Below are 21,798 nucleotides of genomic sequence, written 5' to 3'. Positions count from 1 at the left end.
ATTTAAGTGTAGAACTAGCTGCAGCTATTTAGAAGTAGCTTTTGCTATATTCAGTCATGTCAGGAACACTGGTATGACTGTACTAACAGAGTTTGGTAAGGAAAACAATAGCTATAATTCACAAAATACTGTTTTAAGTCCTGAAAAACACCTGTACACTCTTTCTGGCAGTTAGCCTACAGTGCTTATTTATTATAAATGTAAACTTTTTCATTTTTGTCGAGTGATTACTGTACTTATGAATGTGACCTTGTACTATTAATAGGGTCTCTTTTTAAGATATTATCAGTTACTTTAATGCAGTAATGTCAAATTAGGATGAGACTTATTCTATGTGATTGGTGTCATTAAATAAAAGGATAGACACAGAGATATAATTCCACAGGTGTAAGACACCATGAGAATATACATCTAAAACAGCAAAAGAAAGCCAAGAATTTTAATTAAAAAACAAACATAAACAAGCAAAGAAACAGAACTGTTTCTTTCTCAGAGCCTTTCAAAAGGAATTGGGATGACCAATACCCTGATTTGAGTTTAACCACCAGCATTAACAGACAATAAATTTCTGTTTTTCAATGTCACCTATTTTGTGGGATTATGTTATAGCAGCCCTCAGAAACCAAGACAGGAGCTTTAAAAACTCAGATATGTTCTTGGAAATCAAGAAGACCAGGCACCTGAATAAATCTGTGTTAATGCCTAGGGATATGCAGCTGCAGAGAGAAAATCTAACACGAGGGAAAGCGATGGTCTGATCAAGCAGGGAATGAAGACTAGGTTGGAATTGGAAATTCTATCCCATCATGCCCACAAAGTCCCTTAGGAAACACTAGTATGTCACAACGCGTTAATATACATCCCTGTCAATACTAATATGCTAATTAATTCATAGGATTTAAGGATATTTTTCACTCATTAGCTGACAAATGAGCAAAGTGAGCTGAAATTCAGCAGCATCACATGACAATGAATACAGACAATGAATAATTAGTTTAGAAAAGTCACTGAAAAACGGCACCAAACAGGCACAGCAATGAACAGTAGATAGTAGGTATTATCTGATTTCCAACATTGCCACAGTGAACCCTGACAGCAGAGTAGTCCCAGGTTGGGCTGCTAACCAAGAAATCCGCATTTCAAAAGCATCAGGGACTTTAAGTGGGAAAGATGAGGCTTTCTACTCCCTTAAAGTGCTGGTCTCAGAAATGCATGGGGGCAAGCCTAGCCAGTCTTAAATGGCCACCACGAGTCAGAATTCACTCTATGGCAGTGTGTTTGGTTTTTGGTTTAATAATGTAGAGTTTTTAGATACATGTGTTAAACCAGTAACTATATGTGTGAAAGTGTAGTCCACACATAATGAGTTATGTGTAAAATGGTTAAACTCAAATCCACATACAATAAATAGAGCATTCAATAGAAGCAAACCCAATGTGTTTTTCAGGGGCTGCTATGTTGAGCTAATTAGAAAAAGGACTTGGAGCCATATCGATCAAATATATTCAAATCTGCTTGAATATATTTGAAGAGCTAAAGGAAATAATGCTTAATGAACAAAAAATGTGCAAAATATATCTCAACAAATGGAGAGTATCAAGAGATATACTTGTTCAGCATTTGTCTATTAGTTTGTAGTACTGTGGTGTTCACTACAGTGCTGATAGTTCTGTCACTGGTCTTTCGAATACCTGGAGAGTCAGTCACCTGAAGTAAAGATGTTTCAGCTGAAATTCCAGACTAAGAAGAGACAATTAAAAAGTAATTGGCTGCACCCTTCAGAGCAATTAGCCACCCAAAACTTTATGTATGAGATTGAGAAATGATCAACTATTAAAAATCTAATGAACAGACACAGGACATTGTCAGAAAAAAAATGCCAGCAGATTATCACCTCAGATCTGAAGGCACTGAATTATGACTGAGAGCTGTTTTCTCAAAGTAGAATTGACCATAATTCTATAAATGGAGTATAAAGTTCGCTGGAACAAAGTCTTTGAAAGATTATTTGCTGATGGGTTGTGGTTGTTAAGTGCTAGCTAACCGATTACAACTCGTTTAACAGAATTAAACACTGCCCTGTGTTCTGCACTGGTCATAATTGTTGCTATGCTTGAGCCCATTGTGGCGACCACAGTGTCAATCCATCTCCTTGGGGGCCTTCCCTTATCTGATTTAAAAAGTAAATGTTGAATAAAACAACAACTATAAATTAATCTTGAGGAATATTCAATCTATAAAAATTTCATTTATGTTTAAATACTAGCAAAAAGTAAGGATATGTATGGTGCTTTATTTGAATAAATTACTTTTTCACAAACATAACCACGTTGATGATAATCTGACTTAAATTGTTGTAGATTAAGATGCTTATTATAATTCCCAGACAATCTCAAATAATATATCAAAATTTACTAAAATAAACAATAAAACACAAAGTGCATCAGCAAAATCTAAAATATTTTGGAGCAATGGATAAGGGTAAAGATTTATAGAAAAAACAAATGGCAAGTTATAAACTCTATTTTAGCCATAAAAATGGCTGAAAATGAAAAAAAAAATACTCATTGCTATCAAATTGATTATTCAATGAAGCAAATCAGTGGAATAAATAAAAATTCAAAAAATAAGATGATATGATTAAATGACTCCTGTCTCAAAAAAAGATGCTTTTAAGATTTTATAAACATAAACAGACTAAAGTAAGATTTGTATGGATTAGAAAACAAAATAGAATTGAAGGGGCTATGCTATTATCAAACAATAGATGATTAGACAAAATTTGTTACTGTATACAAAGGATATTATATAGTGATAAGAGGATCAATCAATAAAAAGGTAGATGCAACTATTATAAATATATATGATCCTAAACAACAAAAATAAATCAAAGTCTGATATAATTAAAAGAATACATAGACATCAATAATCACTCTTTTTATGTCTATGAAATCCTACCTTATTCATCTTATTTGATTGAGAAAGTTAAGTTACCCCTTTCATTGACTTTTTTGTTAATTAAACAATCATAATGTATGTGTTGCTATCTAGGCTGATGCTGTCAAATCACCTCTCTTTCACTCATACTGACCTAGAGCTTACCAGCAATAACGTTTGCTTGGTCTCGTGCGGCACCATCAGCACTTAAGCGCCCTTAAGATCATTGTTGGGACTATGGTTTCAATCCTCTCATGCAGGGCTTACTTTGTTTTCATCAACCCTCTCCTTTATCCACCATGATGCCCTTTTCTAGAGAGAGATATGTCCTTCCTGATGACATGTCCTAAGGAAATATGTCGCAGTCTCATCATCCAGCTTCCAAGAAGCTGAGGAGGTAGGCAAAGGACCTGAACAGAAGTGTCACAAGGGCAGAAATCCAAATGGCCAATAAACATATGCGAAAATGTTTGTGATAATTAGCCATAATAGAAATGCAAATTAAAACAACAATGAGCTAGATCTTATCACCCAAAAACATAGCCGATTCAAAAAATCAAATAGCAATGAGTGTTGGAAGGGCTGTGGTGAGATAGGAACTCTTGTCCACTGTTGGTGGACCTGAGGTATGTACAGCCACTATGGAAATCGATTTGGGGATATTTAAATGAGACGGAGATAGAGTTACCATATGACCCAGCAATCCCCCTACTGGGCATATACCCAGAAGAGGCAAGAAACAAACCACAACCAGCTATCTGTGCTCCAATGTTCATCACGGCACAGTTCACAATTGCAAGGAGTTGGAAACAATCCAAATTTCCATCAACAGACGAATGATTTAAAAAACTGTTGTACATACATACAATGGAGTACTATGCATCCTTAAAATGCAGTGATGAACTCATGAAGAACATTGCTGCATGGGAAAAACTGGAGGAAATTATGCTAAGTGAAGTAAACCAAGCACAAAAGGACAAATACCAAATGAGTCCACTGAGGTAAGCTTTAAAAAATAATCCAAAAGGGACCTAGGGAAAAGGCTACTGTGTACAAACATTTCTGGGGTGAGGTCCATGTAGTGTGTCAGGGGCCGGATAAAATGCAGGGGTACATATGGTAGCCAACTAAAAAGGAGGATAGAGGGCATGGAACAAAAGACATGGGTAGCAGGGGAACATGGCATTAACCCACCCAAGGGGAGGGTATTGTTTATATCTCCACAGGGAAAGAGGGACCAGACTTCAAGCCAGTGCTCCAAGATGTGAATGCAATATACCAGCACGAAGCAGGAAACCAGTAGACAGCTCTGAGGGGCTGACCCCCACCCCAACTGAGTGGACAGCCCTTCCTCCCAGAAGAATTTACTTCAGAGGACAGCATTGAAGGTATATCTCAGGGAGAGGGTTATGTCTGATCACAGCGCACAGAAACAAATGAAGTGGAAGGAAGAGAGTGGAGCATATCCTGGCCCACTAAGCCTGAAGAATGAAATCTCCACTCAGAGAAGCCAATGTATAGAGAGGACCATATAGCTAGTCCCACTATGAGACACAACATCTCTTGGGCAAGACTGAAGTCAGTGTGGGAATTGCTCCCAATCTGACCCCACCACACCAAGGCAAAACACTAAGGGTATAAGCAGAACAGTAAGGGGAACCGAGCAACAAGTCCCAGGAATTACCAAAAATAGACTTTGGGGCCAAAGCATGTCACCCAATCAGATTTGACCAGAAAGCACTCCTAAAGGTCAACAAACAGACCTTGACTTATTTATAAGTTTTTCTTTTTTTGTCATTTTTTTTTGTTGCTATTGTTGGTTTGTTGCTTTGGTTTACTCTGTCTTGCTTTTTTGTGCATATTATTAACCCTGCAGGTCTATCTAGATAAGATAGGCAGGATAAACAAGCAGGAGGAGAAAATAACAGGACTGAGAGTTACAGGGCCCATGGGAGAGGGAGAGGTGGGGGAAAGGAAGTGGGATAAATGCAGGGACAAGGGAACAACAGTGATCTAAAATTGATGCTGAGAAAGGTGTAGGAGGCCTGGTAGGGCTTGATCAAGGGCACTGTAACACAGCCCTGGTAGGGCTTGATCAAGGGCATTGTAACTGAAACCCAAATGAAGGCTGAGCATGATAGTGAGACAACAGGAGAGTGAAAGGAAATAGAGTTGCGGCACTGGCTGAGGAGAGCACCCATTCCCAGCGTCTTGCTTGTCCCACTAATGTACAACCTGGTCACCAAATCTCGGTGGAAGCTCCAAAATGTTGTACATGAACTGGACAAGAACAACACAGATTCTGGTAAAAAGCAAAACAGTTTATTAATGGGGGGCAGAAAGAAGTAAAAGAACCTGCACAGGGACCAGCTCTCTGAGGAGAGAGGGTGGTTCTGATCGCTCACAGACTTGGGTTTTTATAGGGTGGGGTAAACAATGGGGCTTTGCAGCTGTGCAAGCAAGCAAGCAGGAACAGAAGCTGACCTGCGGTTGGTTAGCCTTTAGCTGAACATTTAGGGAACTTTATCTGTAAGTTTCTGATCACAATGCTCTGAACATTCCGGGGACCTTATCTGTAAGTTTCTGGTCATTACATCCTCTAACCCCTTTGTGCTTAAACAAATGATACTAAGTTTTGATTTTTCCAAGCATTTGAGTCATCTATGGGAACTTCTCCACACCCCTTCTTGTATGACGTTTAAATACAAAATGGCTTTGCTGAGGCCATGTCCCACAGTATCAAAAATTATTTAAAAGGAAGAGAAAAAAAAAGACCAAAATCATTACAACTGGACCAATAGATAAATCATGATGAATGGAGATAAGATTGAAATTGTCAAGGATTTTGTCTTGCTTGGCACCATAATCAATGCTCATGGAAGCAGGAGTCTAGAGATCAAAAGATGTGCTGAATTAGGTAAATCTGCTGAATAAGACCTCTTTGGAGTACTCAAAAATCCAGGATGTTCATTTGAGGACTATTGTGCATCTTACCCAAGCCATGGTATTCTCCATTGTATCACATGCATGTGAATGTTGGATGTTGAATGAGGAGAACAGAGAAAGAATTGATTAGTTGGGGATGTGGTTTGGAGAAGATGGAAAGTAACAGGAACTGCTAAAAGAACCAACCGATCTGACTTGGCATAAGTGCAGCTAGAGTATTCCTTAGAGGACAGGATCGCTAGACTTATCTTACATTCGTTGGACATGTCAGGAGAGATCAGTTACTATCATCATTTTCTAAATATTTTCTATTAGAGCCCTTGGCATCAGCTTCTCTCTTTTCCCTCCTTCCAACCCCTCCTGTCCTCATGATCCCTTGATAAATTATAAGTTATTTTTGTTTTCAGGTCTTACCCAAACCACTGTCTCCCTTCACCCATGTTTCTGTTGTTATTCCTCCTGGGTGGGGTTTATGTGTCTATCTTTGCTATTGGTTTTCCCTGCCTCCCCTGCTCTTCCCACCTTTCCTCTACCCTCCTGCCATCTCTACTCCCATTCTGGTCCTGAGGGGTCTATCTGACCTGGATTTCATGTGTAATGAGCTCTTTTCTGTACCAGTGTCCAAGCTCCAGTCTAGCCAGAACTGAAAGGCAGGACTGGGGGTTATAATAGTTGGGGGTGAGGAAGCCTCAAATAAGCAAAGGAATATTGTGTGTTTCATCAGTGCTACACTCCACCCTGGTTGACTCATCCCTTCCTTGTGACCCTTCTGTGAGGGGATGTCCTATTGTCTACAGATGGGTTTTGGATCTCTGCTGCAACCCCCTCATTCTTGACAATATAGGGGGTTTGGTTTTATTTCATTTGGAGTTTTCTGGTGCCCGTTACCTGATTCAATAATCACCTCAGGATTGCATGTCTTCAAAAAAATTTTCAGAACAATCTAATATCCATATTGTTGCAGGTTAAGACAATCAATGAATTAACAATTAAATAAAATATTATTCATATAACCTCATTATTCAAGTGCACTTCCAATAACTGGCAATTGATATGTAGAGGATTAACTTCCCAATGATTCTCAAGTTCTCATGTCTGGATCTTGTGAAAATGTGTTACTCTCTAAGGGAAAGGGGACTGTGCAAACCTGATAATGTTACGCAGGCCGAGATTGGTAAATTATACACCATTGTCTGAGAAGACTGACCTCTTCACTCATGTCCTGAAGAGAACCCTTCTCATACATAGTCAGGTCCAGAGGAATGTGTGGCTAATGAAGAATAGAGAGCGTCAATACCCATGCTTTGCATGCGGAGGAGGGGGAGCATAATCAAGACATACGGGTGACCTCTGTAAACTGGAAAGAACAGGGATGCTCCCCACACAAAAGAACACACCCCTGTTGATACTCTGATTTAGTCGCGTGAGACCTATAACACATTTCTAATCTGTAGAATTTCAATATCCTATGCCTGTGTTGTTTTCTAGAACTAAAATTGTTGGTAATTTCTTACAGCAACAAGAGGAAACTAGGGCACCAGGGCATGGCATTTTCTTTTACCAGTATCACAGTCAGAATCACCAATTGATGTACATTTATCTGGACACTTGGTTGTAGTCACAGTTTACTATGTTCTCTGCTTGAGTTAAGGCAGAAGAATTATAAGAATCTAAACGTTAGAGGATAGTTGTACAATTTTTGTTCAAATTCCATCCTTTAACAAATAGATTTTACCAATTTCACTTTATGTAAGGTCTCAAAATTGTATTTTTATATAATTTTGTCAAAGCATATTTAATATGATTTTTCCACAAAACACTTTGATATAAAGAAATTCTTGATAGATTTATTCTGACACTTTTAGAAGCCAGTGTCAGAATCATGACAGAATATAGATTACTGAGCTTTCAACTGTATCAAAACAACAACAACACAATTATGTTCGTGTTTACATACATACATATAATTTCTGAAGACTCTCTCATTATAGTATAAAAACAATTATTTCATCATGAAATAGAAAAGAATGGAGAGAATCATTTTCTTCGTATGACCAAGTCTGTAGTTACTTTATTGACAGTTCAAGGACAAAGGGAATATCAGGTGTAGTTGACCATGTCCTCAGCCTGAGTGAGAACACAATATTATCTATTGATCTGTTCACTTAGATGAACCTTTAGAATACTCAATTAAGAATTTCTAGGAATACTTTAGAGAAGAGAAATCACATTTTGTATCCGGATTTGCATGACTCAAAGAACACTGCATTGTTCAAAATCTCATGAACTGAAGCATTACTCTCAATTTAATCAGCACTGCGACCTTTGCTATTTAGATTATCTTCCCCAGTGTTATTTTTTTTGCAATGTATTATCTTTCTTAGAGGCATCTGAAAGTGCACCAATTAATTACTTTTCTTTTCATTCTAGTTCACAATGAGTTTTTCATTTCTTTGTATCGCCTCATGCTAATTTTCCACTTCAGTGGGTGTAAGATAAAACAAAGTGTCACTTTCAAATAGGTAAAAATTAACCCAATACTCCATTTTTTATCAAAAGACATGAACACCCTTTTAAATATTTTAAATTTGCACATATTGCACAACTAAATCTCCACTTGTCTGTCAGTTTGTCATACTGTTGTGGCCTGTGTTTTGCTGTGATGCTGGAAGTTATGTCACCGATCTTTTAAACGACAGCAGTGCCCCTCAAAGCACACATATTTCAGTGGAGTTTCCAGACTAAGGGCAAACAACAAAGGACCTGTGTGCCCACTTCAGAGGATGAAGCCACTGAAAACCTTATACATTGCTTTGAGACATTGTCAGATGCTGGAGGGTCAGTAAAGGGAAGTAACACATTGTCTGTGATATTATCAGGGAATGGGCCCCTCAGGTTGGAAGGCACTCAAAATGCGGCTGACAGAGTGCTCCTGGGAGAAAAGGAAAGCTAGACTTTGTCTTACATGCTTTGGACTCATCAAGAGAGCCCAGTCTCTGGAGAAGGACATCATGCTTGGTAAAAGGGGAAGGCAATGAAAATGAGGTAGGCTCTCAACAAGATGGACTGACCCAGTGGCTGTAACAATGGGCTCAGACATAGGGACAATTGTGAGGATGGCATAGGACAGGGCAGTGTTTCGTTCTATTGTATATAGGATAACTATGAGTTGGAACCCCTTCAAGGGCCCCTAAAAAGAACAACAACACAACTAGATGCAAATTTCAGCCATTAACAATAGTTAGCACTCCTGTATTGTCCCCATTTAATTCAGACCACCCTCTTCATCATTTCAGAAGCCCTGGGGATAGAGTATGTTATGAATGGGGCTGATGATTTTGAAGTCATCAGCTTAAAGCCACTAGGTATCTCCCAGGAGAAATAGGAAGCGATCTGCTCCTGGGAAGATTTATAATCTCAAAAACCCACCAACAGTTCCAGTCTCTCCTTCAGGGGTGCTATGAGTTAGAATGGACTCAATGACAGTGAGTTTGGTTTGTGTTTTGGTGTTCAGCATTTATACTGACTGTGCTTTTATAGACATAGGAAAGTTACTAAATGGAATGCAGTTATACTTTGATAATGGCATAACAAAGGGGGTTCCTAAAAGGCTATATTCCTACCATTCAGAAAGTCCCCATCCTTATAGACTTGGTGTGATCACCAGGAACCTGAGTGTGTTTCCTTCTACCACCAACTGTGGTGGCATTCCAGAAACTTAGTATGACCCTAACTCAGAAGTTCTTCCTTTATAATAGACAAAAAATCTGAAGCAGTGTCATGTTTATAGAATCTGTCGGGGTGGTGGTGGTTCTGTTGCTGTTCATTATTTTCTATTCAGTATCTGACAATGTTTAGAAGCTGTACATCGTTTTCAATGGTTCCTTCCTCTGAACTGGAGATTTTAGGTCGTCGGTTCTTATCCTGGAAGCTCTGCTGAAACCTGCTCACTTTGGTGATTCTGTTTGACATAGCTCTGGTATCACAGCATCGCACAAGTCACCACAATACAACCAACTGGCAGATAAGTGGTTTAAGGTTTTTTTATGATCATGTAAAATGCTATGTTTTTATGACTATGCAAAAACTTTAGGATGTGTAGATAAGAGCAACTATAGAGAGCTTTGAGAAAATTGGGAGTTTCAGAACACTTCATTTTGTTCATTAGTGCGTGAACCAAGATTCAGTCACATGAACAGAACAAGAATATATTGTATGGTTTAAAAATCAATAAAGGGGTTCCTCATAGTTATATCTTTCACCATACTTATTTAATTTGTATACTGAGAAAATAATTTCAGAAGCTGGAATATATGAAAAAGAATGTGGCATAAGTATCAGAAGACATTTAATTAACAACTTGAAGTACCCAGATGATGCAACCTTGTTTGCTGAAAGTCAAGAGAACCTGAAGTATTTATAGAGGAAAACCAAGGAACATAGCTTTCATTAAAGTTTACAACCGAAGATGAAGAAAACCAAAATCCACACAAATAGACCAATAGACATCAGAATAGATAAAGAGAAGATCAGTTTTTGAAGGATTTAACCACAGCCAATGCTCATGGAAGAAGCAGGCAAGAAATCAAACCATATATTGCATTAGAAATATCTGCTGCACACAATGCACAGAGACGACCACAGGGCCAGCCCCATGATGGGATACAGCATTCCTCACTGACCCATAGCACCATGGGGGACACCCCTACAGACACACGGTGGGAATTGTGCCTGCCCTGAGCCCACTACACTGAAGCCAGCCACTGGGGACATGCAGCAGAGCAGCGGGGGGAGCAGAGAAATGACGCCCCAGGGATAGATATGGGGCCAGGGCATGGCACCCCATCAAACTCGACTGGAAAGGACTCATAAAAGACAACAAATAAACCTTGAACTATTTATAGTAGGTTTTTTTTGTTGCTGTGTTGTAGCTATTGTTTGACTTTCTATTGTTTCATTTTTACTCTGGCTTGTGATGGTGCATATTGTTGTCGCTTCATGTATACCTGGAAGGGGTAGGTGGTATAAAGAAGCCGGAAGAGAGAATAACAGGATGACAGTTTCAGGGGGACATGGGAGAGGGGGAGGTAGGGGAAGGGAAGTGGGTATTTAAAAACCCAGGGACAAGGTAACAAGTGAACCAAAATCAGTGGCAAAGAGCATATATGAGGTCTGGAAGGGCTGGATCAAGGACAATGCAACCGAGAGGACTTCCTGAAACCCAAATGAAGGCTGAACATGATAGTGGGACAAGAGGAAAGTACGAAGAAATAGAGGAAAGAACTAGGAGGCAATGGGCAGTGACAGAGATCTAAATACAGGCATATACAGGTGTAAATATATTCATGTACGGTGAGGGGGAAATAGATCTATGAACATATATTTATAGGTTTAGTATTAAGGAAACAGATGGATGGTGGGCCACTACTCCAGTACTCCCTCAACACAAGAACACTTTGTTCTAACAATTTGGCAGTCTGAGATGCTCACCTCCCTGGCACTATCGGTGAAGACAATGGGTGCACAAGCAAATGTGGTGAAGAAAGCTGATGGTGCCCGGCTATCATAAGATATAACATCTGAGGTTTTAAAGGCCTGAAGATAAACAAGCAGCCATCTAGCAGAGAAATAACAAAGCCGACATGAAAGAAGGACACCAGCTGGTCCCGATTTGATCACTGAAGAAAAAGTGGGTACATAAGCAAATGTGGTGAAAAAAGCTGATGGAGCCTGGCTATCAAAAGATATAACATCTGGGGTCTTAAAGGCTTGAAGAAAAACAGGTGGCCATCTTGCTGGGAAACAACAAAGCCCACATGGAAGAAGCACACCATCCTATGAGATCACAAGGGGTCGAAGGGATCAGATATCAGACATGAAAGACCAAAAAAATCATAGCATTGTGAATGAGGGAGAGAGAGGAGTGCAGACCCAAGGCCCATCTGTGGGAAATTGGATATCCCGTTGCAGAAGGGCCATGAGAGGAGACGAGCCAGTCAGTGTGCCATGTAGCATGGTGAAACATATAATTTTCCTCTAGTTCTTGAATGCTCCCTCCCCCCCACCCCCAAACTATCATGATCCCATTTCTACCTTACAAATCCAGCTGGACCGGAGTAGTGCATGGGTTCAGATAGGAACTGGAAACACAGGGAATTCAGGACAGATGAACCCCTCAGGACCAGTGGTGAGAGTGGTGATACCGGGAGGGTGGAAGGGAGGTGAGGGAGAGAGGGGGAACAGATTACAAGGATCTGCATATAACCTCCTCCCTAGGGGATAGACAGCAGAGAAGTGGGTGAAGGATTATGTTGGATGTTGTAAGATATGACAAAATAATAATAATAATTTATAAATTATCAAGAGTTTGTGGGGAAGGAGGGAGGGGGAGGGAGGAGAAAAATGAGGAGCTGATACCAAGGGCCCAAGGAGAAAGCAAATGTTTTGAGGATGATGAGGGAAACAAATGTACAAAAGTGCTTAACACAATGGATAGATATATGGATTGTGATAAGAATTGTATGAGCCTCCAATAAAATGATTAAAAAGGAAAAAGAAATATCTGTTGCACAAGATCTCTTTAAAGTATAAAAGAGGCACGATGTCACATTTCTTAGATGGGATTTGGTTTGTTCACAATGAAATATTTTCTCATTCACAATATCTTCCAAGAAAATGCTTTCAAACTAAGAATTGTCTTCGGAGTTGTGCATGAGTTCAGGGTGATGGTAATAAATGGATCGTCATCAAGCAATAAGCCAAATCAAACCAAACCACACTCCCTGTCATCAAGTAAGACTCATTGAGACCCTCCACGATAGAGTACAACTTCTCTGGGGGCTTTCCCAGACTCTATGTGTTTGCTGGAGTAGAAAGACTCATCTTTCTCCGGTGGAGCTTCTGGGTGGCAGTGAGCTACCCAGACTTAGTGGTGATTACATTGCTTCTCCTTCGTTATGACTTTGACATCAAGGCTCTGAGGTCTTGTTAAACCCTTAGAGGCATGAATTGTGGTGACTCATACACCCTCTTGGCGACACAAATAACCTATTAACCTTAAGATTGTGCCTCTGAGACTTTGTAGTTAAGATTTCTCAGTTTCTTAAAAGCATTTTTCAATACTATCCTGTGATAGGTTTTTTTGTCCAGAAAGACATGTGAGCAGTTTAGCCTGTCAATCTGGTCACAGCTTGATTAGAGAGTGACCAAAATAAATGACACATTCAGCCCAGCCCATTCCTCTTTCTCCCAGGTGATCAGATCATTGTGCTGCTACCTGAGTTAGCTGCTCTGCCTTACTTTAAAAAAAAAATCATTTTATTGGGGGCTCATACAACTCTTATCACAATCCATACATACATCAATTATGTAAAGCACATTTGTACATTCTTTGCCCTCATCATTCTCAAAACATTCGCTTTCCACTTGAGCCCGTGGCATCAGTTCCTCACTTTTACCCCTCCCTACTCCCGCCTCCCTCATAAACCCTTGATAATTTATAAATTATTATTTTGTCATATCTTACACTGTCTGACATCTCCCTTCACTAACTTTTCTGTTGTCTGCCCCCCAGGGAGGAGGTTATATGTGGATCCTTGTAATAGGTTCCCCCTTTCCACCCCACCCTCCCTCCACACTCCCAGTTTTGACACTCACCACTGGTCCTGAAGGGATCATCTGTCCTGGATTCCATGTGTTTCCAGTTCCTATATGTACCAGCGTACATCCTCTGGTCTTATTTGTGTGCTGCACTACCGTGGGCTGAGGCCATCCATGGATCATGGTGGATTATGTCACAATGCAGTACATTGCTGTCTTGAGGCTCTTCACTCTGCTACTGCTGTGCTACCAGCCTCTGCTAAACTTCAAAATCTCATCTTCCTGCTTACTCTACTCCCCCCCCCAACCCTCATTCCCACCCCACACACAACTTGCCATGTCTAGTGCCTGAAGGCCAACTCTGCTCATCTTGCCTGTGGGCAGACTCTGTATATCCAGCCAGCCACTTCTCTTTCTGCTTCAGTGACCTGGACCAGTGGCTGGCCTGACTAGGAAGAACCTTCAGTATGTTAACTGTCCCATGAAAGTGAGGTAGACTGTGTGCTGTAGACTAATTGACTTTTGTATTATTTCTCTTCATAGAACACTATCCTTTTATGGATATATAATCATAAATGCCCTGGTTTTGTTTCTCTAGAGAACCCTGCCTAACACATACTGATGATTAATCCAAGGCGGTGTAGAAGATACTTGTGAGAATCAATTTTGTCTAATGAAAGAATTTATTATTTGAAATTCATAGTCTTTTAAACTAATTTTGCCCACATATTGGGAAAGGACACAGACAGTGGATTATACGTTGGGCTACTAACCACGAAGTGAGCAGTTCAAACCCACCAATTGCTTCTTAGAAAAAGACAGGACTGTATGCTCCTGTAAATATGTAAGGTCTCAGAAACCCCAAACTGGTACTTCTTTTCTGTCCTGTGAGGTTGTTTAGAGTCAGATTCAATTCGATGGCAGTGTTTTTATGGAGTAAAGGATGGAGAGAAAAAAGTGAAAAGAGGCTCCTAATTTTTTTTGCTGTTGTTAGTTGGTTGGTTTGGGTTTTTAACGGAAAACAAGAAAGAAACCAGAAACATTTTATGATCATTAAAATACAACCCAGAAAAATAATGACCAGTCTAGACAGTGGAGTGTGGATGGACAGAGAAGAGAAACACTCCCATGGAATTGGATTTGACTAACACATGAAATGTCATCATGCAGAGACTGGAAGAATGAGAGAGATAAAGAGGCCCATCCAATAGTCCCCCTCTTTAGCCACCCTATCTATGTTAGTTTTCTAATGAGCTGTAAGTTATTATACACTTAGTGACAGTGGTAGTTACATAATCTATTGTCAACTTAAGAATCTTAAGAGTGAAGGGGTAGAATTTAGTCTGTCAATCAGGTTGCAGCTTGATGACCTCATTTGGAGGCGTTTAGGAGTTAAATAGTTTGATATAAGTGGGATACTAACTCCCTGGAAGCATTCCTGTTGACAAGCCACATAGAGCTATGCTGATAGAGCCAGAACCCTGGAGCTGGAGGAGCCACATGGAGACCCACACCAGTGTTGAGATGTTTCTACCACCACTGGATCCACAAGACATTCCACCCACTGACCTATGATTTCCCTTCATTCGGCATCATTGCATATGGTGCATTAATCTGAAGAGGAATGTATGGATTGGTATCAGACATATGGGCTAATATCAGATTTATGGACTTTATCTGGACAGGCCTGGGATGTTTTCTTAATACAAAGTTAGTCTTGTATATAAAGCTCTTTCTTATACACATATGAGTGTGTAAGAATTTTCTTCTCTTGTCAACCAAATTAACAAAGTGATTAATTAACCTAAATTAATTAACTGAAAAAAATCAGTTCTCAAGGTCAAGTGTCTAATGTCAATATCAGTAATAATAAATTCAAGGTTCCTTTCAGAGGCTCTAGAAGAAATCTTTCATTTTTGTTGTTTTGTTATAAGCTAATAGAAGCTGCCATGATTTTTTTTTCTTGTGGTATAATTTTAACCTCTTTTTTCATTGTCATGTCTTTTTCCTTTTTTGACATTTTTTTAAGAACATTTGTGAATATTTTAAGCTAATTCAGCTAATTGGAGATAATAATCCAAATGCAAGGTTGCTATTACAATCACATCCTTAAGTCCCCCTTTGCCATAAAGCATATTCACAGATGCTGGTGATTAGGATATGAAAGCCTACCAGTTGGCCTACCAGGTGATTTGAAAAACCAGACAAAGTATGACCTTGACTATTTGTGCAAATCTTATTTAGGTTCCCCGGAGAAATTGTGTCTTTAGATGACTGTGATTCTATAACAATCGCCTCATAGTCCATAAGCAAGTGCTATTGAGATAACCTCAGTTAATTCCAAGAAATATCAAAGAAGACATTGTTATTGTAGGCCACTAAGCTTGTGGTTGATTTCAATATACTAATAGATAAGTACAACCAGAATGCTCTTCAAGGTTGCTGAGAGTTCATCTTTCATATTTTGGACAAGTTAACAAGCAAAACTAATCTTTGAAGAAGGACATCATGCTTGGGAAAATAGAGGGACAGTGAAAAGAGGAAGGGCCTTGACAAGATGGCCCTTGATACAGTGGTTGAAGCAGTGACTCCAACACAACGAAGGTGCGGGATCAGGTAGTGTTTCATTCTGTTGTACATGGGATCACTGTGGGTCAGAATGGATCTGATGGTACCCAGGTGGGGGGGTGGTGGGTGAGGGAACTCACTTCCATTGAGTCAATGATGCCTCTTTGTGACCCCTGTAACTGTTTATGGGAGCAGAAAACTGAGTTAATTGGTTTATTGTGCCAACCTGGCCAATAAACACACGTGGGTTTAATAGAAGGGCTTAGGGATAAATGGCTCAGTGAGCCTCACCTGTCTAGTTCTCCGGTCTCTTGCATTGTGATGGTTGGACCAGGGTGCAGCTGCCTTAGACAGTTCTCTGCTTCATCTTACAAAACTGACTTCCTACAAGACATCCCCAAGGAGAAGCCACATGGACCTACCCTGATGCAGCCCTGGGTGCTGGAGCAGCCATGTGGAGACCCCTGCCAACGCTAAGATGTTTACACATTCACTGACTCAGCTTTCCTCCTGCAGTTGGCATCATTGCGTCTGTTTTCTGAGATGGAGGAGGACTTTGTGGATTGGTGTTGGACATATGGGTTAATGTCGGTCATGTGGGCTTGGGCAGCACTGGGTTGGGATGTTTTCTTGATGCGTACTTAACCTTTATATAAAACTCTGTCTTATACATGAGTTTCTGTGGACTTCTTTCTATAAAGTACCCAGACTAACACAAAAAAACAGTCTTTCTCGTGCAGAGCTGCTGGAGGTTTCAAATAGCCAGCCTTACAGGTGGCAGCCTAATGTGTAACCACTGTACCATCCAGGCTCCCTGATGGTACCTAGCAGCAACAACAATAATAGATAGCCACAGGCCTGTCATTAATGATAAAGCTTGCATTTCTTCCCTCACTAATCAAGCAAAGAAAGAAAAGAAATCCTATGCTGGGTGCAAGGAGAATTGTGCTAAAAGGAGCGCACAAGGCTCCTAAGGATTCTATATACAAAAAATAATATACATCCATTAAAAAAATGTAATCGGTATATTTGCAATAATATAGAGGATGGATGAACTTGAGACAAAAGGAAAGAAATCCATACAAAAATTGTTAACATAGATTATGATGAATGTATGGTTATTCTTTTAATTGTATATTGCTGGTTTGTAAATAATAACTAAATGAAAAATATTTTCACTGCCATCTAAGTGAAAAAGTTATGGATGTTTCCCTTGACTAAATTTAATTTTTCCTGCTGCATTCGAACCTATCAAAGATGCAGACAGCGGAAATAGGAAACACTATAGATTTCCTGGCATAATGCTAATTGTTCTTCAATATCCATTTTTCTTCTCCATATAGTAATGTTTAATTGTCAGGTATATAGCTACCTATGAATGTCGGTTTTTTGCTACCTTTGTAACAAATGTTAAAAAGAGAATCAACATATGTTGTTTCACAGTCTTGGCCTTAGTCCATCCATGTATGTGCTTTGCCCTTACATTAGCTTTTCTGTCGGTAATAGCATTAATTTAAAATACATTATTCATATGTCAGAAGACTGTTGATAAATGAATTGGATTTAAAAAATTAGACTATAATGTCTTTGTGAAGTTGAACTAATAAATAGAACTGCTGAATTTATACTATTAATTGAAAGTAGAAAACACACACACACACACACAAAGAAGCCACTCTGTCATTTAAGCCAATATATTTTATCATTATTGTTTTTAGTTAAGTCAAAAGCAAATTAGGGTAAAAGCGAAGTAATTAATACAAAAGCTAAATTTACCTTACATGCTAATTACCTAGTGGAAGTTTTATATATTTTTCTTTTGCTGAATAAAAATATAATATAAAAATATAAAAATATTTTTGTTTTGTCCATGAAATTTTTGCAACACACTCATGTAATTTGGAATGAACCTACCAGGGTCTCTAGAGATATTCTAAAGCCAAGAAAGCAAAAAAAAAAACCAAAACAAAAAACACTCATTACCATTGAGTCCACAGCAACACTCTCCTGCAGAGAAGAACTGCACCCATAGGATGTGCCTGGCTAGCCATTTTTACAGACACACACTGGCACATGTGGCTCTGGCGGAGTGACTTGTGAGTCCAAACTGCTAACTTATGGTTAGCATCCGAGTTCTTTAATCATTGAAGCATCGGGACTCCTTAGTAATATTATAGCAAGGTGAAATATAAATTACATGTCACCGAGAAAGAAACAGAGAGAGTGGGGTTCTTTAGACTTTAATCATACGCAACACTTAGATTTGCCATTGAAATCTATACACTGCCTTATAGGATAATAAAAAGTTACCTTAGGAGAAAAAAGATCACAGAATGCAATAACCAAGTCTATAAAATGTACAGAAGCATATCTTCTGCATCATGAGAAGCTCAATGATCCTATATTTAAAGTATTGGTTACAAATTCACATACTGACTGTAAAACTCTGAGGAAGCCAAAAGGAGAAGTCAAAGGAAGTGTTGACACTTTGATAATTAATAATAATATTAATAATATTTTACCTTACAACTGATGCCCTCATCTATATTTTGGAAATGCAATTATACCTGTGAAGAAGTGTCATGAAGTTTACATATGACATCCTCTAGGGACACAAGAGGTAAGGAGAATCCAACTCCAAACTAGGATGATTACCATAAGGAATCTGGTCCTGACACCAACTCTTATCCTTTGTTGTCTTTTATCTCATCCTGACTCCAACTCCCTCCTAATGCACTCTGCTTCTCTGCTGGGAGAAGTGTCCGCCATAATGGCCACACAGAATTTATAGATAAAACTTTTGGTTGTGGGCTTTAAGAGAAAAGTTAACACATTGTCACGGATCAGAATCAGAAAATATTACAGATTCAGTTCTTCTGCTGATAGTGCTATTTTCTCAAAAGCATTCTTTAGAATGTATGCCATGACATATTTATATCAAATTCATTGTTCATATTCTTGAGCAAGATATTTTTTATTTAGTAATTACATTTCTTAAAGCACCCTTTATTTCTTAAATATATGTCTGGAAATATCCAAGTTATTACTGAATTGATGGTCTTATCCTTTGTTGGTGGATGCAGTTTTAGCCTATAAAAAATAACAATCTGTGGTAAAGTGACATGAATTTGATATGACTCTCCTATCCATAGACTTTGTAATTCCCACCTAAGGACTGGGGGGGGGGGGGCGGAGAAGGATGCCAATAAGGTGTAGAAGATTCTAATTTGGAGATTAGGCTGGATATAAAAGTGAGCTCAAAAACAGGAACAGAGACTCATGCAACCATCAAGAGCTAGGAGCCACTAGGGTAGTGTTCTCAAAGCTCCAGAGACACAGAGGCAATCACACTGAAACAACATAACACAGCAGAGCAGTCATGCTAAGATCATGAGACTCTAGAGTAGTGGGCTTCCTGGACCATGGAATGAGTGAGCCTGTGTACTTTAAAATGGAACTGACTTTCAGAGTCGGCTGTCCTTCGAGCAGTCATAGGTGCTACAAGAGTTTTGTAACATTGGACTGAGCTTGGCAGCACCCATTTTCAGTGTGGCTGAGAGGCTGAGGCTCTTGCCTGCTGGTATGGCTGGTATGGAAATAGGCAAATGACAAGAATCTAGCCTTTAGCTTGAGACTTTGTTCAGACACAGAAATACCTACAAAAACCGTTTAACAAATCATGATAGTAAGCTGGATTTTAAACAACGTGACTATCTGCACTTATCTAAACAAATAATCACATAACTATTTTAATTATGAAAGCTGGCCCAAGATTACTTGATCTTAATATTGATAAAGAGCAATTATAAGTATAGGGATAAAGGACTGTAGACTGGGGGAAGAGTTGATCTTTTGATGTAGCCTTAGAAGGCAATTTGCCACAATGAGATTCATGATGGTGGCCTGACCTTGGTCACCCTGAGCGGTCTTGACCTCTCAGGGGTCTCCTACAAGGAAATAGTCAACTACTACCCTTATCAGAAGGGAGTGGGTCCTACTTGTCTTGAGATAAACAGTGGTGACTGCTTGCTCTTGATGGCTGATAACCCTTAGGGAGAATAAACCCCGACCTACTTCTGTTGACCTCCCAGTATATAGTTATTCGCTACATGTAGCAAGCAGCTAAATTTGACATATATTTGGGGGAGACAACTTGGGAGAAATCTTTCTGCTTCCCACACTCCACCACAGTATTTATTTGCCAACAAGCCCATTCCATCTCAATAATATAGAACTCTCATGGTTAATATCTTTAAAATTCGGCGTTTTGCAACTTTTAGTGGGAAAGTCTACCCTTTTGAGAATGTATGTGGTTGTCAGACTCACCTTAATATTCCCCCTTTGCTAAAGACAGCTGTGGTGGCTTGTACGCTGCTAGAAACTATGCCCCCGGTGTTTCACATACTAGCAGAGTCATTCAAAGTGCATAGGATTCAGCAAAGCTTCCAGACAAGGACAGACTATGAAGAAGTAATAAGCTGAAAGCCTCATGAAGAGAAGCAGAACATTGTTAGATATAGTGCCTGAATATGATCTCGTCATGTCAGAAAGCTCTCAAAATATGACTTAGGAAGAGCTGGTTTCTCAAACCAGAGTCTACCATATTGCCTGGATGAAGTAAACCTTGTTGGAGAGTAAAGTTTTCTTGACCATCATTTGCCATTAGGGTATAATGCAAATTGAGAAGAAAACACTGAAGATATTAATTAATTGTAATAAATTAAAAAGTTTAAATTATGAATCGATCAAAATTAGAAGTTGTCAAAATTAAATAAAATGTATATTGATGTTTTAATTATTAGTGAAGTATATTAATGGATGTATATTGGCCATCTTCAATCAGAAAAATCATATGGTGACTATACTTGGAATGACAGATTCAAGAGGAATTACTTTGAATTTATCATTCAAAAAAAAAGAAAGAGATTTCAAGATCAACCTCAATATAATGCTACCAGGGTTGGTATTATATTTATCAGCATACAAAGAAATCCAGACAATGAAACCATTATTTAAATTCATGCACCAATCACTAAAGCTAACACACTCTCTTTGAGTCAATTCTGACTCATAGCAAACCCTAAAAGCATGATAGAATTTTTTTTTGAGTTTTTGAGAGTGTCACTCTTTATAGGAGTAGGCCTTGTGGTTATTCCACACACAAAGTTAGAGATTCCGAAGTTGGAGAATTATATCAATGGCTTCAGTAAGAATTTTATCCAACATTTCAAAATGTACTGATAAATATTGACAATTGGAATGCAAAATTAGAAACGAAGATAAAAGAATAGCAATTGGAAAGTATGGTCTTGGGGAGCAAAACAAAGCTAGAGCTCATGTCACATGATAGAATTTTGTAGGAGAGATGATTTTTTTTGTAGCAAACATTTTTTCCCCCCCAACAACGCAAACTAGGACTACATGCCTAGACTTCTCCAGGTGGAGTAGGGAGAAATTAGACTCTTTATGTCTGTGGGAAGAGATGATGGAGGAGCTTAATAGCAGCAACTAAAAGTTAGGCCAGTTGCAGGGGTCTGACAGAAGTAAGTTTCATAATAGAAATTCAGGTGTAAGCTGTAGAAAAATGAAACAATTCCAGGAGAAATACGACCTTGACTCTAACCTACTTGAATTTTGAGACATCTCAAGAACAGATCTGCTTCATAGAACATTAATGACAGAAGACCTTATGGGCTGTGAGAGCGCATCAAGAACATCATTACCTAATGTGTTAGTCTGGATCGAATA

This window comes from Tenrec ecaudatus, chromosome 2 (assembly GCF_050624435.1).
Source record: "Tenrec ecaudatus isolate mTenEca1 chromosome 2, mTenEca1.hap1, whole genome shotgun sequence".
In the NCBI taxonomy this organism is placed as follows: Eukaryota; Metazoa; Chordata; class Mammalia; order Afrosoricida; family Tenrecidae; genus Tenrec; species Tenrec ecaudatus.
This window is presented reverse-complemented; position numbering follows the sequence as displayed.